A 17,656-nucleotide genomic window follows, 5' to 3' on the forward strand; every position below is an offset into this window, starting at 1 on the left:
TTTAAGGGCTTCCCCCAAGCTACCACATTTGTCACCATAACCCCATCAGATTTCCCTGTTTTACAGAGAAAGAAATGGAGGCTTGGAAACATTCAACGATATGCCCAACATTGCTTAAGTGAGAGAAGGTCAATAAGCAGGGGGCACCTGGATGGCTCAGTCAGTTGAGTCGGTTGGACTGTTGATTTTGGCTCAGGTCATGATCTCACGGTTTGTGGGATTGAGCCCCGCCTTGGTCTCTGTGCTGACAGTGCTGAACTTGCTTGGGATTCTCTCTGTCTCTCTCTGTCTCTTTCTCTGTCTGTCTGTCTGTCTCTCTCTCTCTCTGCCCCTCCCTGGTTTTTGTTCCTTCTCTCTCTCTCTCTCTCTCTCTCTCTCAAAATAAATGAATAAACATTAAAAAAAATGCAATTGACATACACTACCTTTATGTCAATATTTTTCAGAGAAGGCTTAAACATTAAAAAAAACGGGGTCAATAAGGGATGGCCTAGAATTTGAACACAAGCCTCCTTCCTCCCGTAGTTCCTCCTGTCTATGTTGTTATACATTATTATGCCCTTTTATTTGCCTAGCACATTAGAGGTTATGGTGTACTTTTCACCTTCACTAATAATCCCAGCACAGCCTCCTGGACAGCAGCTACTAGTGTCATCGTCTATAGCTGCAGTTGTTAAGAGCTCATGATCAGATTGGCCTCATTTAGAATCCTTGCTCCGCCTTTTACTCAAAAAAGTGTGACCTTGGACAAGTTATTCGTCCTTTCTGAGCTTCCATTTCCTTGGCTCTAAAATGGGTGATAATAATAATGCTACCTTGGAGCACCTGGGTGGCTCAGTCACTTAAGCACCTGACTCTTGATCTTGGCTCAGGTCATGATCAAACTGACCTGATCAAACTTTGTTTGAGTTTGTGAGTTTGAGCCCCAAGTCGGGCTCTGTGCTGACAGTATGGGGCCTGCTTGGGATTCTCTCTCCTTCTCTCTCTGTCTGTCTCTGTCTCTCTGTCTCTCTCTCTCAAAAATAAACAAATAAACATTAAAAAAAAAGTACTACCTCAAAGGTTGTGAGAATTAAATTGGAAGTTGCATGTATAGCCCTTAGCACAGTACCTTGTGTATGATACACTGTGGTCTTGAGTCCTTGGCAGGAATGAAGAAATGCTCAGGAGATCAACTGTTCTTGGTGGGAAATAAGAAGTCGTCTTCAACAGAGACAGGTCAGGAGGGTGTCAGCCAGACCAAAGTCCCAAAGACCTGGTGATATTTGGGAAAGAGAATTCCTGCAGGGGCAGAGTCTGAGGCTCAAAAATGTTAAAGACCATAGGAAGTCTGTGGGTTATCTCCCGTATCTCCTGCTACCATCACCTTTTCTTTCTGCCATAGCAAAGTTCTGTTTGAAAAAGCCCATGAGTCTCAGTATGGGAACGGAGGAGGGGGTGGTCATTGCATAATAGTATAATAAGGACTGGCACTTCTCAAGCACAAAGAATGGCCCAGATCCGCACTGCTCAATACCCTCAACTCACTTTATACCTCATCACAACCCTCTGAAGCAGGTGCCATCCTTAACATCCATTTCACAGATAAGGAAAATGAGGCTCGGAGAGATGAAGGAATTTGCCCAGATAATTTAACCACAATTAGGAAACAGCTAAAACAGAGCTCACATCTGGCTTTACCTTCTTACATACAGTGTCACCTTCCCTCAGAGGGGAGCACAGCATCCCCGAGGAGGGCTTTGACAGCATAAACCAGATGGGAATCTGAGGCAGTTTCTATACACCCATTTCCTTCACCTTGTTCTTAACGTGCCAAAGAGCCCTACAAGCTGAGGAAAAACTGAGAGTGGCCAAAAGTCAGAAACAACACGGGCCAACTGCCTTGTAAGTGGTCAGAGACCACAGAGCGCTCTTCAACGAACTGGGCAGATAATAAAAATGTTGCAAACCGTCAATCACATCTTTAGTCCCTCAGCTTTCATTTCTGTTGTTGGTGTCTCCTTTTACTTAAAAATACAGGTGCTGTATCCAGCTTCTTCCTCCCCGAGCGTCCGAACTTGCTACTCACAGGCTACAGCCGACAGGGAGGCACGGTGGTGTATACAAGCTGGTACGTCTCTGAGAGAAAAGGGAGGTTTGGGATGCTTGTGTTACCTGAAAAGCTAGGCAACCTTCCCAGTGTGCAGCCCTTCCGGGGCCCCGGGGTCAGTGTTGGTAGTGTTCCGTATAAGGGGACACACACAAACACACTCACACACACATACACACACAGGTGTCCACCTGTGCCCACCCCCACCCCCCATGAACAAAGATGTTCATGGCACATACCACATGCTGTCCGGTCCAAAGCCAAGAACATCTTCTTTAGACAAGGTCACTTTGGGGCTGCTAATAAAACTCAGCTATGGAATTATTCATCAGGTTTAAAAAAACACACATCATTTTCATCATAAAAAATAATATAACTATGTTACAGAAGAAGTGAAAAATAGAAGAAACAAAAGAAACAAAAATAAGCCATAACTCATTCACCCTGACATGAGTCCTATTAGCATTCTCCATAGGTTTCCTCTCTCCCCAGCTCTAGATCTTACCTCCTGGTAACTGTGGTGCTCTTGCAACGGTGTCCCCAGTGTTTCATGGCCCCATACGACATCCTAAACTTTTTCGGCACCATATGCAATCTTCATGACTGTCATTTGAATGACCGCCTCGTACTCCATGGAGTGGTGCTATCCCTCACTCGGCTATTCCTTTGGTGAGCACGTCACTAACCTAAGCAATGCTGCCATGAACATCTTTGTATTTTTTGTGTCCTTCCCCAGTCTTTGGGATTATTTCCTTAAGATGACTTTTCCACATAAATGCAATATCTGGGTGCAAGGGAATGACCCACGTTTAGACCCGGCATTAATGATCACCACAAGTGCGGGAGACTATCACATCCACTGCAACATTGTCCACACCGATGTTACCTTTTTAACTCACTTAATAGGTTAATCGAAATGATACCTCTTCATTGTCTTAATTAGCTTTGGGGAAGGGGGTGTCCTCGAAAAGGGTCACGGCATCTTGTCATTTTCAAGCGTTGAGAGCTTTGGCCTCAAATAGTCTGGGACTGAAAATATAATTCTGCCATTTCACCAGCTGCATGCCCTGCCTTACTTAATTCTTCAGAGCCCCATCTGTTCTTCTCATCTGCAAAATGGTGATGATGGTGCCACCTACCTACAGGGCTGGCATCAGGATGACACAAAATGATTGATCTTAGTCCTCTTCCTGGCATATGATTAGCACCACATGTTTCTGGTTGTAGTTTATCAATAACTTTAAAGCACTACAAAGTCTGATTATGCAGTCAATAAACATTTATGGAGGTTCTGGAGATGCAAGAATGAATAAACCATAGGTCTTGTCCTTGAAGAGGTCCCAGTCTGGTGGGGGTTGAACAAAGAAGAATAACACAAGAGCGTAGTGTTACAGTTAAGCTCAGAATATGCTCTGATGATGCTGCATCAGAGGTACAAACTGAGGGGGCACGGGGGCAGAGCCATACCTCATCTGGGAGGGCGGGGGGCGAAGAGAACATTACGGAAAAGGCACAAAGGGAGATGGGCATTGAAGAATGGGTGGTATTCCCATGGGTGGACATGGGGGGGGCCCAGGGAGGGGGCACAAAAAAAAGGCCTGGAAGTGAGGAGTTTTACCCAGAGCGGATGTGGGGAACAGCAACTAGTCCCACTGGGTTCATGGGCCGTAGATCTGACCCCACGGGGCAGCTGATCTGATTCCAGGAGGAGCCTGCCTCATGGAACTCCTGCTGGCTCCCTCAGCCTTTTCAGTGAGGTTAATACTCAAGATGACTGGTGTGGGGAAAGGGGAAGCTTAAATTATAAATCCCTCTTAGAGCTGCCTTCTGACACTCCTTGAGATCGAAGGATGCTGATAAATAAGGCCACCCTGTGCAGAACCCCAGAGGACTGAGCGGTACCTTGTCAGACTGGAAAGCCCTGACACATTGGGGAGGGAAAACACACACTGTATCTTCCAGGGAACCTTACTATGAGAGTCTTTTTCTCATGGTCTACCTGCTTCTTCTGTCCATAGCCCCAGTGGGCCATTATGGCCAAAGGCAGTGGACGTAGCTCAGCTCTGCAAAGGAAGTTTAGGGAAAATCTATTCCCCAAGACCTAATGCCGTTGTGACCTCCCCCATCAAGCCCTCTGCCACCCCCCCTGACTTTCTCCTCAGCGTTAGCATATCCCTTCTTCATCCTCTCTTACAGACCCATCCATCCTTGTTTTCCCATTCACTATACCCACATCGTATCTCCTGTCCTCACCAGCTACATGGTTGTCTTCGCCCATTCAGTCTGCTATGACAAAAATAACATAGGCTGGATGGATTAGGCAACAAACTTTCTCACAGTTCTAAAGACTGGGACATCCAAGATCAAGGTGCCAGCACATTCCTTGTCTGGTGAGGGCTTGCTTCCTAGTTAGATGACCATCTTCTGGCTGCGTCCTCACATGGAGGCCTGGAGGAAGGGACAGAAAGTTCTCTGGGGCCTCTTTCATAGGGGCTAATCTCATTCATGAGGGCTCCACATCATGATCTAATCCCCTCCCAAAGACCCCACCTCCTAACACCATCATACTGGGGATTAGGTTTCAACATAGGAACGTAGGGGACACTCAGGCTACAACAATGGCAAATTCCTCAAAGGCAGGGCTGTGATCTGCTTGTCTTTGCCTTTGTTTCTTTCATTCCCATTCAGACACCCAATCCAAAGTAAAACTGAATCAAAAAACAATCAAGCAAATGGGGATTGACCTGGACACAGGGTGAACACTGACCATCAGGAGCAAGTCTGGGACTGGGATCCCAAGCACTTAAGCATCTTTAAACCTGTCTCCTCTTCCCTCCTCCTTCCCTTCCTCCTCTCCTTCCTCCTCCTCATCTGCCTTCCTCCCTCTCGTTTTCTCTCCTCCTCTCTCTCCCTTCTTCAGATCCACCAGGCCTCTTGTCTCCTCTCCATTCAATTCCTATTTTCTTCCCTATAGACCAGCTTCCCCCGGCTCAAAGTCCAGGGCAGCCTTACTACAACATCTCAGTTCAAGCCAGCAGCTTTGTATGACCCAGACTCACTCCAGTCTTGATTCCAAACTTCGAAGAGAAGAGAGAGAATCAGACTGGCCCAGCTGGTGTCAGATGCTCATCCAAGAGCACTCATGATATCTAATTTTTATGGAGTACTTCTTGAATACCAGGTACTGCTCCAAAGGCTTACACATATTGACTCGTTTAATCCTTATACCAAGCCTTTGAAGTAGGTGCTACTGTTAGCCTCATTCTACAGATGAAGTAAGTTCCATAACAAAAATCTGGTTTGCATGACTGAATTCACATAACTGGCAAGTGATGGAGCCAGGACATGAACCCACGGACTCTGACTCCAGAGCCGAGGGCTTTAACATTATACTGTATTGGTCTGGGACATCATGGACAACGGACAGTGCCTAGTGGAGAGACAAGGCATCTATCCTCAGAAGTGGGCAGTCATCAAAGAATTGGATGGCATCCTTGAAGACTTTTTACTCCTGGGACACCTGGATGGCTTAGTAGGTGGAGCATCCGACTTCAGCTCAGGTCATGATCTAGTGATTCATGGGTTCAAGCCCTGTGTCGGGCTCATTGCTGTCAGCATCTGAGCCCACTTTGGATCCTCTGCCCACCCTCATCCCCGCACCTCCCCCACTTGTGCTCTCTCTTTCAAAAATAAACATTAAAAAAAAATGTTTATTCCTGCTCAAAAGCAGCAGACGGATGGACGGATGGGTGTGTAGATGTGTGGAAATTTGACAAGGCCATCTCTTCCCTGCTCAGCCCATTCTACAGGAAAAGACTCTATCAGCTAAACTAGGACTCTGACAATATCTTAAGTTTGAAAGAAAGGGTCAGGGGGAGCGTGTCCTCTTACCCTTACCTTCAGGGCTTTGGTATTAAAGCAACAAAAGCTGAAACTCCTAGGTAGGAAAAGACAACCTATCCCTGAGTTTATCCACTGGATCATCTCAGATTGGGAGAGTGGGAGAATGCTTAGAATATAAGGGACCAAAGTGGCTAGGCCATTAGGGGAAGGAAGAAGAGAAAGGATAGGTTTCTCAGAAGTTTCCAAGTGGGACACAGACCAATGGGTACAGGGCACCCATGACAGGAAGGTGCTGCGATGAGAAGGTGTGATGGAGGGGGAGGGGTGAATACTAAGATCTGTGGCCTTTGGACCCACCTGAGAAGATCCCTGTGACCAAGTGTAGCATAAGGGCTGAGGAGCACCCCACCTTTTAAATACTGAGCAGGCTTGAACAGAAAGCTAATCCACAGTGACCAGAGGGGACTGAAGACCAGAGTGGATCGGGTAAACCCCCCGCCCCCAGGGCATTTGTACTACTCAGCCATGGCGGGAAGGAAAGGAACAGAAACCCACATGAAGACTTGATCTTGCCAGCCTAGAGGGATGGACACTCAGAAGAGGTTAATTCTGATTTACAGAATTGGAGAAGTGTGCTGTCTCCTAAATTCTAAAATCGTACTTTAAGTGGTCTTATTGAGGCACTTCCGGATGCCCGCTAAGCCAGTGCTTGTCCTGGGTGGGGATACCTCTGGGTGTGTGCGCCCTCCCCAGCGCCAACTTCTCCGTGACCCAGCTGTCTTCCAAGCTGTGGTTGCTTTGCCTCCCATGTGCCCCACATACAGAATATATCAGTCCTCCACTTAAACCTCTTCAGGGCCTCTCCGTTGTCCTCAGAAGAACATCTCAACCCTTCATCCCACCTGCATGCATGAGTTGTCCCCTGCTGATCCCCAGCATCACCTTCCCACAATCTCCTCTCCCAAAATCACATTGACCTTCTTTCAGAAAGTTTCTTTTCATTATTATTTTTAATGTTTATTTATTTATTTGTTCATTCACTCATTCATTTATTTATTGATAGAGAGCACAAGCAGGGGAGAAGCAGAGAGAGAGGCAGACAGAGGATATGAAGTGGCCTCTAAGCTGATAACAGAGAGCCTGATGTGGGGCTCAAACTCACAAACCACGAGATCATGACCTGAGCCGAAATTGGGTGCTCAACTGACTAAACCACCCAGGCACCCCCAGAAAGTTTCTTCAGCAAGTCCTCTTGTCTCCAGGGCTTTGGACTTCTGCTCTCCTGAATGCTTTCTCCCAAACGTCCCCCAGTGCTCAGAAATACCCACACACACACATAAACACAGTCACGTGTGCACATATGCACACAAACAGCAACCATCTCTTACTATCCTTCAGATATCCATCCTTCTAGAATGCCTTCAACGCCGGGTCTTAAAATCCAAACGTACATTGAAAGTGGTTGTATTTATTCCCTCATACCTCCGAAAAGGGTTCTTATAAGTCTATAGTGCATTTTCTAATCAATGGTGTGTTAGGTTTTAAGGGGTGCCTGGGTGGCTCACTTGGTTAAGCGTCCAACTTCGGCTCAGGTCGTGATCTCACTGTTCGTGAGTTCAAGCCCCACATCAGGCTCTGTGCCGACAGCTTAGAGCCTGGAGCCTGCTTCGGAGTCTGTGTCTCCCTCTCTCTCTGCCCCTCTCCCACTCATACTCTCTGTCTCTCTCTCAAAAATAAACATTAAAAAAAAAAAAAAACTATAGCAATTGTTGGGAGGCCTGGGTGGCTCAGTCAGTTCAACATCTGACTCTTGGTTCCAGCTCAGGTCCTGATCTTACAATTTTGTGACATAGAGTCCCGTGTCAAGCTCTGCGCTGACAGCTTCGAGCCTGCTTGGGATTCTCTCTCTCTTCCTCTCTCTCTGTCCCTCCCCCATTCGTGCTGTCTCTGTCTCAAAATAAGTGAACTTAGAAAAGAAAAACCATGGCGATTGCTGAATGAACACAACACAAGCCCCCTGCTCCTTCCCCTTGTACCCCATTCTTCTCCGCTTCTGAGACCAGCCCACTCTCTCCCTTGTTTCTTGCGGCCACCCTGTCTGTACCCACTCCCTGTTCTGGCTTCCACTGTGGCCACCGGATCCACAGCCACACTCAGAAAACTTGGGACAGGAATGCCTTCTTTGTGAAGGAGAGGAGACGGCACAGAGTGCCACAGACCTCATAGCTTCAAAGGGTCCGATGCCCTGACCCAGGAGAGAGGGTCTGACCTCTAACAGCTGAGCAGCCTAACGCATCGGCAGAGTTTGCTGCACAAGACCCAAGTTTCTTCAATGTTCTGGACTGAGCCATTCATCAGCTCTGACACCGCAGGCAGCTTCCTAGGCAAACAGCTTTATTGCTGCATGAGATTAACCCAGACCGTGGTAATTTGTAACAAAGATAAGAAAATTGCACTGGTCTCTTAGAAATAAATCTGAATTCCAGAGTGGACAAAGGGGACTTCAACTTGAAATCTGCTATTTCAGATATAATCATATTTATAACAGCCCCTGAAGAGTATGAAAAGCCAAGTGCAGTTTCTTGTTGGAGGTGTCATTTCAGGACCCACCATTATGAAATCAATTCAGCTGAATTCTTAACGAGTCCAAACCCCATCTAACTTTTTTTTTTTTTTTCAAACCCCACCTAACTTTAATGAAAGATTATTTGGCCTGTTTGAGAATCGTTCCCTTGTCTATCTGACTTCATGATATGGGGTATCGGGGGTGGCTAATGGGGGATGAGGGGATGTGAGGTCAGGTGACCTGCCTCTTACCAGCTGTAGGATCTGAATGAACCAGAGATGATAATAGAGGCCCCTCCCAGAAGCCTTGTTATTGTCATTAAATGAGATAAGAATGTGAAAGGGGAATACAGACGTCAGTGATTAATGAGTACCTGTTAACCTAATAGGTACTGTGGGGTTGGGCTTACAACTGCGCCCAGCGAGGCCTTAACTTCACCAGCTTGGCCTCATTTAATCCTCCAGATAATCTCACAAAGAGGGCATGGTAAGTATCTCCATTTAAAAATGAAGAAACTGAAGACCAGAGAAGTCATGGAACTTACCCCAGGTCACACAGCTGGTAAGTGGCATGACCCGGATTGGAACACCTGCCCTTGGCCACTTTCTGATACTTTCCCATAGGCAGCAGTCTCTGTGTAAGCCACAGAGATACAAAAGTGACAACCATGTGATGCCCGACCTGGCAGAGCACACAGCCTGGCTGTAACACACACCCATAAATAAGTACCTTCACTACACTGATGATAAGTAATGCCCATTAAGTGCTTCTATGTGCCAGACACTATTGTAGCAGCTTTGTACAAATCTCACTGACACAACCAGAGGGGGAGGTGGACACTATTATTACCCCACTGTAGAGATAAAGGAACAGGGTCAGTGATGTTAAGAAAGCATCCATTTGTACATAGCGGAAGCAGGAATTTAACCCGAGCTACATCCTTCCTCTTCTATTGCAAGAAGAGGTGCTACACGACAGAAAAGTTAGAAAAGCCATGAGAATCCAGGTTCTGAGTTCCCCAGAAGAGGTAACTCTTGAGGTGGATGTTGGAAGAAAGGCAGGAATTGGTCCAGCAAACCAAGGGGAACACCAAGCAAAATCTCAGATTACCCTGAGACCCTGAACGAGCCCACCTATCAGCCCCAAGAGCCAGAAGATGGTCAGCTGCACTGAGCTGCTGTTGAGAGCATTCATCTAGAAGGCAGGGACCCACATTAGCCTTCTCTACACACCCCAGGCCTGGCCCTGATACCCTTCTCCGCACACCCCGGGGCCTGACCCTGATTAGGCACTCAGTATCTTTGTGGAACAGAACCGAGTCCACAGAAACTTGGACCTAGCCGAGCTCTTGAAGACTGGGTCATCCAAGTCCCTCATTTTCCAGGCAGCAAACAGAGCCCCAGAGGGGAAAAGAATGGAGACTTTACAAATCCCATGTGTACATGGGCCCAGAGGGTCCCAAGGCAAAGGGGGCAGGAAGGAAGTAAAACAGAGTCAGTGGAACTTGCCATTAGTGTGAACTGGGTCTGAGCTAGAGGCCTGACTTAAGGTCATGACGAAGGATAGACACTAATAGAAGGAGGCTACTTAGCATGGAAGTTGTTGCCAGATGGATCCCTGATTGATTTGGGGTTCTGACTCCCATTGGCTGCTTACACAAATTAACTTATCTGAACCTCAGTTGCCACATTTGGAAACTGGGGACAATAACGTCCATCAGAAGGTTATTGTGAAAATTAAGGGTAATGATGTAAATAAAGAACTCAGCACACAGTACATGCTCAATAAATAGTACTGATTCTGAGGGTCCCAATGACACCCTTTTTGCCAACCTCAGTCAGTAGCCTATTGAGCTGATTCCCCTCCTGCCCCACCTTGTTCGTCCATCACAGTTCTTCCTGCCTGCCAGAGCCTCCCCCAGGAACTCAGAAATTCCACAAAATTGGTGAGACTCAGTGGCAACAGCTCCACTAAAACGGCCTAAAATTTCTTAAGTAAGAGAGGAGGGAGGTGTGGATTGATCTGGATTAGTCAAAGAGTTTGCTTTCACCAACAGGTCCGTGGGCAGAAGACCCAGCACAGAATGGGGCCCCTGTACCCAGCCCTCCTCCCCGCCCCAGTTTGAAAAGGTTCCGAGGGGACAGGTTGGTTCTCAGACATCAAGCCCCCTGTCTTTAATGTCTTCATTACCCACAGGGGCTCTGAAAAACAAGACTACAAGTTCAAGGATCTTGCGTGGAGCATAGAGGCTTCTTGTCGAGGTCTATTCAGAACAAGATTGGACGGGGAAAGGGGAGGGGGGCTCATTTTAGAAACTTCCAGAGGAAAAGTTCCCGAGAATGGATTCAATGCCCAGGTGAGCACCCAGCTGGCCACTTTGCCAGCAACTCCCCACACTCCGTCCTTTTCCCCCAAACCCTTCCGCCTCGAGGGTCCGTCGAAACGTCTCTTTCGTACTTTGCCCGGAAAGAAAGTAAATATTTTTCAATGAAATTCCGCGATCAATTAAACACCGCCTCTCTTTAATATGAACGTTGAACCAACAGCGGCTGCACGCTCCAACAAGAATATTTAAAGCAATTAAACTTTAGCTACTTTTAAAACAAATTCTTTTAAATGCTAATGACCATTGTTTTCGCACTTGATAAGTAAAATTTTGTGTCGAGCAAGGTTAGGTGATTGCAATGATTTAATTGTACTTCTCAAAGAAAGGAAAATGTTAAAAAGAATGCTAAGATGGACCTCTTACCACATTCCTACAGCAAAATGTCCTGTAACAATAGAACCATGATTTGCTGAAATTAAAATGCTATTATGGTGAAATTAGGGCTTCAATATTTTTAGCAGCCTTAATAGGCCTTGCATTTTAAGGGACATCTGATAATAGATAATTACATTTCATCTTAAAGAAACTGAGTTGTTTTCTTAAGGAAAATACTTTTCTTTCTTCCAGAGAGGTTAAAGCTGAGCCATCATTAGAAGCAGCACCCAGCTCCAGGTTCCTGCTTCAGCTTGGGAAATAGAGATTAGCATATAAATAGCCTTCGGTGCCTGCTTGATTCCAGCTATTTTGCGTTTCAATGTGGCATCAGAATGCACTTAGCAAGAAATGTTCGAGAGGAGAAAGAGGTTTGTAATATGTCGCTTTTATAGAGGGGGGAACTTTAAGTATAAAAGATCATTCACTCCTCTGTGGGCTTTTTTTTTTTTTTTGTATCCTTTCAATGCCCCAATTACAGACTCCGAGGAGCCAACAGGCCCCCTAGAACGGAGCCTTAGTTTACGCGGCAGCTCTTTCTTTGGACCTGGAAAATAAGTCAAAATGGTGCACAGGAAATAAGATAAATACGTGCTTCCTCCCGGATTTGGTGGCAACCCTCGGGGGGCACAGGCCGGCCCTCTCTTGTCACCCCTGCGCTACCCATCAGCAGTGGAGACGAGGGACAGACGGCTCCTCCAGGACCCATTTTCTGGAGCGATGAGGGACACTCCTGGCTTTCTGCCTGAAGGCCGGCGTCCCTCCTGGGAAATCTCAGGGATTGGGCCCGGAGCCCGGGGTTCTTCCTGCCCTCGCTTGCCCACCACTACCCGCACACATGCACGCATTCGGGCTGCCTGGGGGCCAGGCAGAGTCTTGGGCTATTAATACAAGATGTTTCTTACAACCCACACTTTCCTCTGGCACAGGGCAAGGGGCAGTTCTGGAAAGAGTGGGGCTCACAGCTCTTCAGGGGACACAGATTTTCCTGGACGTGGCAGCAGCAGAGGAGCTCTGACAAGCAAGTGGTGACCTCCCGTTCGGCTCCTGGGGTGGCTTGGCCCAGCCCGGAGCCCTGGGTTCCCCTGCCATCTTGTTAATGGACCCATGATGAGTTCCTCCATCTGTAAAAAGGAGAATTGCAAGCCCCGCCCCGCCCACTCATGAGGCTAGCAGAGGGAAAAAGTAGGAAAATGGATGTGAATGAACTCTGGAAGCTCTCTCCTATGTGATTAGGGTGTTGGTGAGCATGTGATTAGGGTGTTGGTGAGGTTTTATCCTGGATGGTCTGTCCTTTTGTCCTGGATCGTCTGTCCTTTTGTGCACCCGTCCCGGGGCCTGAAGTGAGAGGGATAAGGAAGAACCAGGTTTCAGGAAACCTGGTAGGTAACAGCCCTCAGCTGTCAGACCAGATGCACCTGTCTGGGTTGTTGAGAGGCATCTCTGGGAAGACAAGAGCTGGGGCTGAAGACAGAGGTGCAGGCGGACCTGGGCATCAAGTCCCAGCCTCACCACTGGCAGCAGCGGGAGTGTGTCATCTGCTTCTTCCTGGCTGAGGGACCCTTGATGAGGAATGCTTTAAGGGGGGCACCTTCCAGGGATGTTCAGAGACTCAAAGTAGAGATCAGACGGAAAGGTCTTCAGGAACTGTAAAGCAGGGTGTTTGTTTCCTTCATGTCCTTTTGGCCTGTGCACAGAGGGAGTAAGCAACAAGCCCTGGGACCCACAGCAAAAGGGGAGACTGGGGGACTAGCAATTCGTTCACACCTCTCTTGCTCTTAAACCCAGCCGCCTTCACCACAGGAAAGTGTCCTGGTGGGCCAGGGGACTGCCTGGTCTCTACAAAATTGGCCCGATGTCTCCAGGGTCCCTCTCACGCTGCACCATGTCCTACAGACACCCTCCTACCCCCTGGGCACTGCCTTTCTGGGAAGGTCACCACCACTTCCATTGGGACCCTGGTAACCAAGGATTCTTACCGGCAGCAGTGGGGCAAGGGTGCCAACACGCAAAATCTTTGTTTCTTTTCCCCTCACCGTGCCACAGCTTCAAACACTGGTGCTGACAAAACAGTGCTGATCCTGGACCCCATGCATGAAAGGTTTTCGTCCCAAAACACTACGGTGGAACAGATGCGGCTCCTTGCAAGGAAGGCATTACTTGGGTGACTTAGTGACGGGCCGGCACAGTGGGCCAGAGGGCATGGTGCACTCAGGCCAGAGTTCCGGATCCTGGTCCGCTCTCTGCTGCTGACCTTGGGTGAACTCCTTCCACTGTGTGCCCAGGTTCCCCACCCACAGAGGGAGGGCTCTACATCCGTCTCCAGAGGCCCTGGTAGCTCAAACCTCCATCTGTCCCATATTACTGTTCCCCTGGGTTACCTCTAGCCTGAACACTTTTCGCTGTAGCCAAGATGCTCAACATCATCTGTTTTGCAACCCAGGTAACTATGCTATGATATATCAGCTTCCATTTTCAGGATCTTTTATTATCCCCATTTTATGCATTAGGAAATTGAGGCTCAGAGCAGTTGCCTAACTGACCCACAGTCACACAGCTCTTAGGGAAAAGCCAAGATTCAACCACAGGCTTTGACCCCACTTCAGAGCCCACGTTCTTAATTATTGCACACCGTGGCATTTTCCCAGGTGACTGCCTAGGGACTGTTTGCAACAACATGATTATCTTTGGTGCCTCGAATTGTTCTCCAAAATTTGATACAAAGAACATTAATTCTACTGAATGTTGATGGTTTTCCTCGAAAGGGACTTTCATGATCAAATGAGTTCACATTGAGTAAAACAAATAAACAGTTTTTTAACTGCAGGAGTTCTTAGAGACTTTAAGATGTGAATAAGGTGCATTTTAAACCTACAACAGGAGATAAAATATACAATTTCCCCCAAGTCTCTCTCTCTCTTTTTCCAGCAACTTGGGTCCCATTAACTAGAATTCTACAACTTTGGTACTCAGGTGTGAGGGCTCATACTCAGGTATGAGCAGGCATCACCTGGGAGCTGGTCAGAAATGCAAAACATCAGACCCCACCTAGACCTGCTGAACCAGTCTGCATTTTAACAAGATGCCCAGGCGGTCTATATGCACAGTAAAGTTTGAAAAGTACTGGTTTATGATATACATTTTAGGGAAGCATGGCTAACTCATCATGGCTAGCGTCCATGCACAAGCCATCAAACCGGAAAAACCCGTGGTGAAAAAGTATCAAGAATTATTTGGCATCACGTGAACCAAACAACTAGAGTTAGAATTAAGATGAGATGCCATGATACCACGCAGACATCAGCCAAGACCATCCCCACAACAGAAAATCTCTTCTCATTCCCAATGGGATGTAAAAATTGATAGAGGTGGAGGGTATGACAATACTCTTTGCTAAAGACACTCCTAGAATGTAGACAGGGGAAGCATTGCATACCTCTTCGTGAAATCTGAAGGTCCTTTTTTGTTTGTTTCAGCTTTATTAAGGTATAATTTAAATATAAAATTGCAAGATAAAGTGTACATCATGGTGACTTCATACACATATGCATTGTGAAAGGAATCCCCATCTCGTTGATTAACACATCCATCACCTCACAGATTTATCTTGGTTTTTTTTTTTTCAGTGAGAACATTTAAGTTCTGCTCTCTTAGCAGATTTCAATTATGCAATACTCTGTTATCAACTCTAGTCACCATGTTTTACATTAGATCCCCAGACCCTATTCATCTTATAGCTGAAAGTTTGTACCCTTTTACCAATTTCCCCCACCCCCTGGCCCCTGGCAACCACTTTTCTACTCTGTGTTTCTGTACAGAGAAGACATATACCACATCTTCTTTATCTACTCATTTGTTGATGGACACTTAGGTTGTTTCCATATCTTGGCTGTTGGGAACGTGGGGGTGCAGGTATCTCTTCGAGATCCTGTTTTCACTTCTGTTGGCTATATACACAAAAGTGGGATGGCTGGATGTATAGTAGTTCTATTTTTAATTTTTTTGAGCAACCTCCATACTGTTTTCCACAGCCACCGCACTAGTTTACGTTCCCACCAACAGTGCATGAGGGTTCCTTTTTCTCTACATCCTCACCAGCTCTTATCTATTGTCTTTTTTATTTTAGCCATTCTAAAAGGTGTGTGAGGTAGTATCTCACTGTGGGTTTGATTGGCATTTCCCTGATGATGAGTGATGTTGAGCACCTTTTCATGTACCCATTGGCCATTTGTATGTCTTCTTTGGAAAAATGTCTGTTCAGTTCCTCTGCCCATTTTGTAACCAGGTTGGTTTTTTGCTTTTGAGTTGCGTGAGTTCTTTATATATTTTTTATGTTAACCCCTTATCAGATATAGGATTTGCAAATATTTTCTCCCATTGAGTATGTTGTCTTTTCATTTTTAGTGATGGTTTCCTTCGGTGTGCAGAAGCTTTTTAGTTTGATGGAGTCCTGCTTGTCAATTTTGGCTTTTGTTGCTTTTGCTATGAAGGTCTTTTATTTCTTGGGAGTGTACCTCTATTTCCTGCAGAAGTAGTCAAGGTTATTGGACATCCCTGAGCTTATCACCTGGAATACTCTTGGAAAATGGCCCCTTGGTCCCTCTCTCAGTATCTCAGAAGACAGCCTGAAGGATACAAAAGCCTGTCTCAAGGTTTTAAAAATCACAGCTTAAATGACCCATTCATGCAAGATAAGACCCATGCCTAAAGAAAACTGCCTTTGCTTTTGGCTGCAATTATTTCAATTCATGTGGTCACACTCTCTCAAGTTGACCTGACATTTCAAGCTGCAGCTTGATATATCTTTGCTCAACACAAGATGGGGGAAACAAATTAGTTCGTATCTAACGACCTCAATATTTTGGGGAGACAGAAATCTTCCAAAGTATGTGTGCAGAGAGTTTTAGGAACTGGCCTGAAGACAAAGAGCTTATAGGTGATGGCATCTGGATTAGAACCCAGATCTGTCCGACTCCTAAATCAGGACTCTTCCCGCTCTAGAATCAGAAAGAGGACACACATGCATTTTTCATACTCTTCACATTAGGTTTCTATGGAGTCTACTCTTCCCTAGACCCCTCCTAATTTTTTTTAATTTTAATGTTTATTTATTTTTGAAAGAGAGAGAGACAAAGAGTGCCAGTGGGGGAGGGAAAGAGAGAAGGAGTCACAGAATCCAAAGCAGGCTCCAGGCTCTAAGCTGTCAGCACAGAGCCCAATGCGGGGCTTGAACTCATGAACCGTGAGATCATGACCTAAGTGGAAGTCAGATGCTTAACTGCTTAACCAACTGAGCCACCCAGGCACCCCAACCCCTCCTTTTGTAATGCAAAATACCTCTGTCTCCCTCCCCACCTCCCCAGCTCTGTTCTGTCTCTGGGTTCATTCATCTTTATTGAATTTCTTTTTTCAGGTGCTGCCCAATGTACCAGCTGGCCAAGATTGTTTTCCTATTCTAAATTGTCATGCAAATCATTTTCTAGCACTCCCCATATCTAGGAAGACTCTGCCTCCCTCAGTCACTGAAGCAAGCCCTTATCAAGGATTGAACTCCCCAGCCCTCTCCGGAACCCAGGTAACTAGCAACCTGTCAGTCAATTTAGATGCATCTCACAGCCAAGAAATCCAAAATGGAACTTGTAAATCCCCCCTCAGTCTTCCCACCTGCCATAGGGCACAATCCTACATTTGAGAGGGGAAAAAAGTCTATTCCTCTCTGTTCTTTGCCCCTCGTATCTTATCTATCAGCAAGTCCTTTCCACTCAACTTCCACAACGTATGCTAAATGCATCACTTCTTGCCTTGGCCGCTGTCACCACCAGTTCTAAACCACTGTCATCTCCCACCTGGACCACTGCAAGAGTCTTCTGACTAATCTTCTAGCTTCCTTTTACCTGTCTTCCTTCCAGTGTATTTTTCACAGGGCAGCCAGGGTGATTGGCCACCAGAAACAGCATCAAATCATACCACTCCCCTGCTTAAAACCCTTCCTGACCAGAATGCAGGCACCATAAGACCTGGGATCCAACTGTTATATTCACCTCTGCATCCCCAGTGCCTGGTGCAGAGTATGTACCCAAGTAAATATTGCTTGCATGAATGAATCAAATAATAACCTTAATTGCAAACAAGAATTTTCTGCGATGTATATAAAAATGGCCCTAATTCTTTTTTAGTTTTTCTTTTTATTCTAACATTGTGGTTGGTCTCCTCTAGTTTCTGAGGAGATGTCAACGTATCTAGACTCTAAGCAATTTATTCCTCCCCTTCCCTCCAGCCAGCAGAGGCAAAGGAAAAGGAATTTGCGACTTACACGCACAGATGCATCTGACTTCAGTTATGTTGCTTGAGAATAGATGGGAGATTATGCTGATTGAACTGGACATTTTCCATTTTTATT

General features: G+C 46.4%; 1 long non-coding RNA gene across 1 annotated transcript in view; it reads right to left on the reverse strand.

The window, feature by feature from the left end:
* Nucleotides 1-1,002: 1,002 nt before the first annotated feature.
* LOC147577933 (uncharacterized) overlaps nt 1,003-17,656 on the reverse strand; it is an 85,750-nt gene continuing 69,096 nt past the window's right edge. The window contains exon 4 of the long non-coding RNA XR_015254162.1: nt 1,003-1,255. This is a non-coding gene — a long non-coding RNA (uncharacterized LOC147577933). The remainder of the gene's footprint in view (nt 1,256-17,656) is intronic.

Source organism: Puma concolor, chromosome C1, assembly GCF_028749965.1.
Source record: "Puma concolor isolate L17-30 chromosome C1, mPumCon1.1.hap2, whole genome shotgun sequence".
NCBI lineage: Eukaryota > Metazoa > Chordata > Mammalia > Carnivora > Felidae > Puma > Puma concolor.